The sequence below is a fragment of the Taeniopygia guttata genome, chromosome 2, assembly GCF_048771995.1.
Source record: "Taeniopygia guttata chromosome 2, bTaeGut7.mat, whole genome shotgun sequence".
Lineage (NCBI taxonomy): Eukaryota > Metazoa > Chordata > Aves > Passeriformes > Estrildidae > Taeniopygia > Taeniopygia guttata.
In genome coordinates this window covers 107,613,532-107,622,615 of record NC_133026.1, presented here as the reverse complement: position 1 = coordinate 107,622,615, position 9,084 = coordinate 107,613,532, and the positions used below count along the sequence as shown (strand labels likewise).

The window sequence follows — 9,084 nt, the reverse complement described above, 5'->3', positions numbered from 1 at the left end:
CTAAAGGACAAAATTACAGAATGCATTTTCATTGTTTAACCTAATTGCTATTTTGAAAATGGATTCCTTATCACTGAATGCTAAGGGAATGTGAACATGCTTTTAGACCTTTGTTCTTTTATTGTAAGATTTATGTTGCTAACCTTCAAACACTGGGTGATATATGGGTTCAGATCTTTACTGACAAATTCCAGGTTCCCTGAACTCTAAAAGTTGGAATGCAGGTAAAACAGCAAATACAACTCACTTATCAGATTTCTCAGCATGAGGAGAACTTAAATAAAAACCATCAGGAGTGAATATCAAATAGCTGTGACCTATAACCATACCTGACAGTTAAGAATGGACTTGATCTGTGTATGCTTTGTCTGACATGTAGAAACTGCTACCCAGGAAGACAAAAGAACAATGGCTTAGAAAGAAAATATTCCAGAGAGATTGTATTTCAGATATGAAAGACAAGATAATTTATGATGAGCATTAGAGACATTAGAGACACTGTTTTTCTAGGTAGGTAAAAATGCGAAATTCTATTTAACAGACAAAAAACACAAAGAACTGGTGCATTTGGGAAACTCCAACCCTTATAAATTTGTATTAGAGCAAACTGAGAAAGCAAATGAAGCCAAGCTATCAGCAGTCTTAAAATCAAATGTGGAAGTAAAGCAGTAAGATCAAGTAAAGGTCAGATTTTATGGCAAAAATCAAGGATTAAATCATGGGAGCTGTCATCATTGATGGTATCATATATTTCCTTTTTAATACAAAGCATGGTCATGGGCTGTGTTTCTGTGGTAACAGGAAAGGTTGACATCAGAATTATGATGTAAATGAATGGATCCTCACATACCTTCTGATTCACAATCAGTGAAGGATGCACATAAGGAGCTTAGATGTAACTTCTCTAAGAAATCATTAAAAAGAACAAAGAGGAAAGGGTATATGCACTGACAGAGGGCTCTGCACATTTTTTGACAGAATAGCAATAATGAGCATGAAGCAAGCTGTTCTATAACATGGCTTCTTTTTCATTTCTCTACTCCCATCTTCTCCCTTTACTTGCTGCTCTGCTGTCTTTCAAAGATTGCATTACTAGCAATAAAATATTATCAACAAATAAGACTAATTGAAGGAAAAGAATGAAATATATTGATTCCAGGTATATATGTCTCCTTTAAATGCACGTCTCTTCATAGATTTTTGTGTATTGGTAACTGGATTGAATGCAAAGCACATTGCTACACAAGTGAGGAAAAAATGTCCTTGAAAGCATAACAAAGCTGGAAATGACCAAAGAACCAATACAAAGATGATACTGGTTTTCACTCAGAAAAGTGGTTTTATATGCTTCAGTGAACTTTCATGCGTAGGCATGTCCTTTTTCAAGCCAGATATTATGTACCAAAAAGTAACCCTGAATGAATTACATAGTGAGGTTCTGTATTTGTTCTGTTTCAGTGACTTCCGGATAAAATGCGAATGATTTACAAGTCCAAAGATTATTTTCTGGCTGCCAGAGTTTTAAATTCAATCTGGGATCAGAAAAATAAGCATTGTTCTTTCTGGGCCCAAGTGAAAAGTTCACAACAAAATGCCAAACACATTGAAAGCCCAGGTTGCTGCATTTTAAGTTGATCTTGCTTCTATGGTCTTGTTTTCATTTAGAACTGCAAACTTATTATTTTCTTCCATGTCAAAACTTGACAGTGGTACAACACCTAAAGCAGAAGAAAAGAAAGTAGGTGAATAATCCTGAAAGTTGCTATTTTGAAATCCAAGCTAGTCAGATGAAAATCTGCCCTTGTATTTTTACTTAGGATTTAACGAAAACTAGTCTTTTAAAAAAAAATTCCAACCCATCAAACAAACAAAAAACCACAAAAAACCTTACAAATAATATTTTATAATAATGTCCTAAAATATTTAAATTTTAAGATTTTATTTTGCTTTTAAAATTTACATTTTTATATTATTTATTCCCCCATTGTTTTGACGAAGATTATCATACTGAAGTTTTAACAAAATTTTGATGGGCTCATATTATGGCACAGGATTAACTTTTATCATTATTCTGACAGTACTGAATCTGTACATATAACATCTGTTTTGGCAAACCTAAAAAAAAACCCAAAAAAACTCTAGCAAATACTCCAGTGAAAAATAAGATATTTTCAATTACTGTCTCTACACATTCATATGATTCCTTCTGACAGTGTAATATGAAATGTGGGACTTGCAGCTATGACTGCAAGATGCCCAGTTGAGAAGTTTCTTCTATTAAGGCAGCCTTTTCAACCCAGAATAAGTAAGTGAAGCCTTGTAGAGATACAAAAATTATTCTATTCAGAAATTGTTGGGAAGTTTATGTCCATAATTTAAATAAGTGTGTCATAGGCCAGAACTAGAAGTACATATAGAAATAAATGTGAACATGGTGTGTAAGCATGCACTAGTTTTACTTTAAATCCTCCATCCAAATGCATTGACATTTTTATTTTTTGAACTCCATAGATTTTTTTTAATAAAAGAAGACTTTTAGTATGTGGTTTCATATGAACTTTTAGATTAATTAGCTTTTGCTTTGTTTATGTGTTGTTGTTTTCTTTCCTTGACTAGTCTAAGAACTCAAAATTCACTCTCCTATACTAATGGTCAAGCAAATTATTTTATCCTTGCACATGAAAGAAGCTATTTCATCTTTATTTATATGTACCAGAATGAACAAACAGAAGCAAAATTGCATTGCTTAGGTGAACAATTACTGTTGTAATTACAATAATTGGACAATTACCAATGCAACAGAAATGTCCAGTCTTTGTAATATAAACATATGAAATAAAAGGACATTGCAGAATAAATTAGAAAAATAGTTCATTGCCCAGAAAAGTTGTGGGTGCCTCATCCCTGGAAATGTTCAAGGTCAGATTGGACGGGGTTTAAGCAACCTGGTGGAGTAAATGACATTCCTGCCATGGTAGGGAGTTGGAACTAGATGATCTTTAAGGCCCCTTCCAGACCAAATCATTCTATGATTCTATGATTCCCACCATTTTAATGGTTTTTCAGAAGGAAAAAATGTCTACATAGCTTACGGGTATTTGACACGCGAAGTCCTTGGAAAAGCTAACCATTATTTTCCTTTTTTTGAGTGAGGCATTTACATTTTCATTATTATTTTTCTTAAATAATATCAAGTGACACCAACAACAATGGTAACCAGCAGAGAGCTGGATAAAGAAGACATTGCACAGTGGTCATGGTGCCTCAGGATGGTGAAGAGACAATCCTAAATGAGTCCCAGGATAGGAATGCTCCACAGCAGCAACTTGGCTAATAGACTCACCATATGACATTTTAAGCCGAACATTCAGTGTGGATTAGACTAGAAGAACAAGGAACATCTCTCCACACAGACCTTGAAACTGAATTCTACTACCAGACAGCAACATTCAAGCTTATACAAATGGTCCTCAAAGCTGCACTAAACCTAACTTCTTGCTTCCCTCTACCAGACGTCTTTAAGAGGCCAGTCAAAAATATCTTGTCCCTGCACTTACATTCATTTTATGTCAGTTATGTTGCATATAAAGATGAAAAATCACCATCTATTTATAGGCAAGTTGAAGAAACATGTTTTGACCATGTACTCTAAAAACATCAGATGCCATCTGCAATTGAAATTATGTAAATCTCTTCTGCTGAGGGACAATTAAGAAGCATTTCTAGGAATATTTCTGATGACATTTCACAACGACAGGATGTCATTTATTTTTAAAGTTGTCCTAATATTTAGGTGGAAAACAGAGAAAATATGTATTTGCATTAATTTATTACAACTGTGCCTGTATATTTAAAACAGACTGATTAAAATTTTTAAAAAAAACCGAAAAAACCAACAAGCGTTGCATGATTTTGTCGATTAGGCATAATTCAAAGTTATCATCTCCTACTGCATAAAGCCAGAATCAATTAAATCCTGGCTTTTATTTTTTTTCTTTTTTAATGGGTGGAATGACAATCTCACAATATTTGGTTTTTAAGGAAATTCCACTTTTGCAGTAGTCATCTTTGGAATTCTTTAAGCATGCCCTAAAGCCAAACACATCCATGCTGTTTTAGGGGAGGAAGGAAGAATGAATTTAAAACCTAAAAATTCAGCAAGGGAAAAAACCTATAAAAGTTCCCTCACTTGGACTGAAAAAGCTTCCATTTATATGTCTGTACTATTTTAGCATAGGTTGATGTCACTTTCATTATCAGTGTGAGGGAGTGCCTTCTTTCAGGGTGGTGTTACCCAAATTGGATCCTTCATAGTCCTAAGATACTAGAAAGCATTGAAATTCCAAGGAAAAATAGCCCTTGGATTCTACATGTATTTTAAATAAGCAAGAAAAAAATAAAAGGAAAAAATTAATAAAAGTTAAAAAAAAAGAAAAAAAGCTTTTAAATACATTTCTTTTCCAGTAGTTTTTAAAAAGTGTCGAAAATCTATTTGCATTAGTAGAGTCTAGGAATCACTGCATTAAGCGCAAATTATTTCTCAAGAAGAGACGGTTCAAGAATTTAAATTGCTACAGCCAAGACTTGGAAACTGTGAGTGACACTGGCATTTTACCAGTGGAACAACTTAATTACCTGGTTTTCACACTGATTATCAAAGGTCTATTCTTTTTATGATGTGCTGTTTTCTGAAGTAGGACACCATGTGGCTGTCAGAATCTTAAAGTGAAAAAGTGGCCTTCAGAAATAAAATTATAATCTCTTCGCCACATGCAAATAAGAGGTGGTAATCCTGGCTTCTGCTGAAAGCTGTTCATACAAAAAAATAACAAGAGCTAGAGGCCTGGATATCCATACAAGTATTGAATATCACCCACGGGCAGGCATGCCAGATGTCCTCTAGCCAGGATCGTATCATTTGTTTTATCCAGAGTGATCTGGAGCTGGATGCTTTGCCGTAAATTCTGCCAAACCCTGGGAAAAAAAAAATAAGGCTCAAACATTGATTTGGAAGAATTTGAGACAGGATGTTGGAAGGTGGAAGGTTTATCCTCACAGGGACAATACACTCTGTAACTTCACCTTCTTCTCCTAAATGGAATCTTGGTTTTCTTCACTTTTGAAGAGCAAGGAAAACATAATCAAGATTATTAGGACCTTTCAAGAATTATATTTTAAAAAGAGCAAAAGCTTAGCACTATAATTTGAGGTTTTAATGTGCTAGGTCAGTGAAACCATGTCAGATCAGTTCTCTTGATTTCCTGCAAACAAAACTTTCTAGAGGTACCAGGGTAAATATCTTCAACCTTCAAGAAGGTGTGGAAATATTTCTCATCATTGATCACCAGAAACACAAATTTTTCATGACAGATATCAGAGTTCCAAAAGTGAGGTTTCTGAAATTTTTCTAATAAAATCTCCAAAAATGTTTTTTTTCTGGAGGAAGCTACAGAACACATTGTGGACTTTAAGTAAAATTATGTTAATGAAAAGAGGAAAAAGATAGAGACATTTAGTTAACTTGGTTAATGCACAGTTGGAAAGCTAAGGAGATAAAGGTAATACTTGTCACTCTCTTTCATGATTCCAAGTTGTAAAAATGTTAAAGTATTCTACATTGCCCAAATTTTAATATAAAGGCAATTAAAATATTTAGTGGCAGAAAATGTAATCAAATACCCATATTCTCAGACACACTGAGAGTATCCTCATTCATCCTTGAAGAAGGTACTGCCTGCGATGGTCCCAGAACTCAAGGCAATATGCATTATATGTATCAAGAATAAAATCTCTGACAGGTTCTTCTGAAGTATGGAAACTACAAGAAGAGGAACTTTTGTGGAGAGGAACCTTAGAAGCCCCTAAGTTACAAACATGAAATCTGTTCTCAGTATGGTGCACACTTTGTTTTCCAGGTAGGATTCAAAGAATATCTTCTTAGAAAAGAAGACCTTAATTTATTTTGATGGGTATTTGCTAAAATTTGCTTGATATACTTCTTACCTCGAATACTTTATTTTTTCCTGTAAAACAAAAAAATATCACATGGAAAATTATATACCAAATCTAGATGGTAAATTCTGTCCTTTTCAGAATGTTACTCAGATTGACAAGGAGGTCATCAATGTGCTCAGTATTGCTACAAAGATTACAGAAAGTGCACTAAAAGTGCTTTGACTGTCAATGCCTTGATGGCTTCGGAACACATTATGGTGTCTAAGAGGTTTCTGTTACACTGAGCACAGTATTTCACCCACAGGCTTTTTCTCAGCTGAGTGTGTCATGGACTCAGAACACAGATCAAGTGTAAAGTTCATCCAGAATCTCAGACAGAATGCAATATTTAAAAATAATTTTAAAAAATATGATTTGTCCCAAAATACCTTATTCTGCTTTTCCAGAGGCAGAGTGATCAACCCGAATCCAATCAATTTTTCCACAATGTAGCTGACAATTTTCTCCCTAATCAAGAAGCACTCCTATCAATTCAGTGAATAGATTCATTCAGGGTTAACCAAACAACAAGGCACCCAAGGATTCTTCTGACTGATATTTTATGGATGTTCTAACAGAGCCAAATGTATGCTAAGTCTTGAAAAAAATATTCTTATAACTCCATATTTCTGTCTTTACCGTATAAAAAAAGATGGTATAAATCACTGTTATGTCAACATTTTTAGGAATGTAGGCAAAGATCATTGCTAATTATAGCAAAGGAACTGTTTTAAAGTCTACTAGGCAATGGTCAAAGTGAGCTGTCAGAGGAAAGAAAGATGAAGAAAAGAAAGAAACGCAGAATAAATTATTTGTAGGAATCAGAATCAACTATATAGGCACACATGCTACAAGAGAAACCAAAATCATAACCCTATCTGCAAAACATAATCCTCCTTGACCAGTGGGTTTTTTTTTTTTACAAATTCTCTGTATTAAGAGAGACTTCAGGTCTGTCTGGTCAGGCAGCTCTATCATCTAAGTTAAGCTGACTGTCCTGATTGAATGCTGTTCTTGTCCATCAACACCTGAATTTTTACTTTCTATTTAAAAGTAACACTATTTGCTCTTTATGTTACACTTCTTTAATACTACTGATGCTATTTCCTAGTAAAAGTGTGCCAATGTATAAAGGAACATTCAAATCTCAATTTCAAAAGCAGGTATTTTCAAAATTTTACTTGTTTTGTGTAGCCAGCATGTTATACTATTTTTTTTGTTGTTGGTTGTTTGTTTTTTTTTTTAATGGGTGCTATGAAAAAGTAATTTTTCATGTAACAGTAGAATAATGGTGGAGGTATAATATCTTAGGGTTAAGTAGGGCTGAATATCTTAGGGTAAAGTAATTCATTCCATATTAAAATAATTCATCATATGTTACTCAGAAGATGATCTTGCATTTTTTATCCATCAGCTTTTCATATAAGAAAGGTGGCAATGAAATTTCAATAAAATAATTTAAACTTCTGGTAAGTTGAGTGGCTGTATTGGGGGAAATAAAAATAAATTAAAATAAGTAAAAATAAAACTATGGAACACCTAATTTCAGTTTGTTCAAAACATTTTCTTTTCACAATTACTCACTGCCTTCTAATATGGATAAAACAGTTGTTTAAGTGTCCTTTTTTGGGAAATAAGCTCTTAATGTTCTAATTTTGTGGGATTTTGCACTGCTTTTTAAATTTGAATGTTTTTTTATTTAAACAATTTTGTTTGAGACTAAAACACTGAAGACTAAGTTTTGTGTGGGTCTAGATCAAAGTTTCAGAATTTAGTTATGATAACAGATTTTTCAAGTCTCTGCAGAAATCCATATGTTGTTTTTCCAAAATGACAAATAGGTGTGAATAGATAGATAGATAGATAGATAGATAGATAGATAGATAGATAGATAGATATCGGCTTGAATATATATATATATATATATATATATATATATATATATATATATATATATATGCACATATATTTATGTATTTATATTTATATATCTGTATTTGTATAGGAATGGATACATACAAGGGAATTGTTTTTGTTACAAATTAGTGGAAAAAATATCAATATAACCTGTAAATATGCAGTTTGACATTACTGTTTTACCCTAAAACCTTATAATTAAAAGTTCATTCCCAAAATTAGTGGACAATTAATTCAATATATTATTTTTCTTACCCTGTACTCTTTTGCTGTACTCCAGTTTTGAGGATCTATGAAAAACCTTTGGTCATGCCTTCAATCAATTCTTGTCCTTAGCTAATATTTCCTGTGGTTATTTCAATGTTATATTTGTTCATGTGCTTTTCATATTAGTAAGATCAGGACAATCAATCTTTCTCTGGAAATTTTCCTGTGTGCATAAAAAAGTGTATTTAGGTTTATGATTGATTATTGATGACTAACAAAAACAATAACATTTTCAAAATTCAGAAAAATAATGTTAGAGTAAATATTCTCTGCATAGTGTTAATAGCTAGTAATTTCAACCATTTCAACAAATCTTCCTAACCCACTGCCATAGCAGTAGAAACTGTAATCTCAAAATTATGTCAGAAATAATGCTTTTTTCTTAATCATCTTCCTTCTTCTCTTTACCATACCTGTTTTTATAATGCTTTAGATATTTCTTGCACATACCACAAACATTTCACCTGAAACCTAACCCCCTTTTCCATGATAATTTTATCTTACTGCTCAGTCAACACCACACTGAGCATAGCTCTAATCAAAAGCAGAATAAACATTTCTCAGAATTATTAACATGTTGTTGGTACACAACCTCACTTGATTTTTCAGCTAATTTCACTTCATGATTGTGACCTGATCAGGGAGAGAATAGGTAATAATTTCCAAACAAGATGATAACTAGAGCTATTTAGAACTGACTCGGGTTTTGGGTCTGTCCCTGGTGTGCGCAGCATCGGCAGTCCTGCACGGCTGCTTCATCTTAAGTCAATCATTTTTGCATTGAATGGAAAATACTTGAAACTTACTGCTTCTCTATAAATTATTCCACATTTCAAGATAAAATGTCATAACACTATTTTAAACTCAGAGATCATGTGGCCACATACTATGTATAGCATCAATTAG

The 9,084-nt window shown here is 33.1% G+C and overlaps 1 long non-coding RNA gene across 1 annotated transcript; it reads right to left on the bottom strand.

Annotated features, from left to right (window-relative positions):
• Positions 1-734: 734 nt before the first annotated feature.
• On the bottom strand, positions 735-8,734 carry LOC140682413 (uncharacterized). The gene is made up of 2 exons (XR_012054116.1): positions 8,167-8,734; positions 735-1,718 (listed from the first exon to the last, which is right to left on the bottom strand). It is a non-coding gene; the product is annotated as an uncharacterized lncRNA (long non-coding RNA).
• Positions 8,735-9,084: the final 350 nt, after the last annotated feature.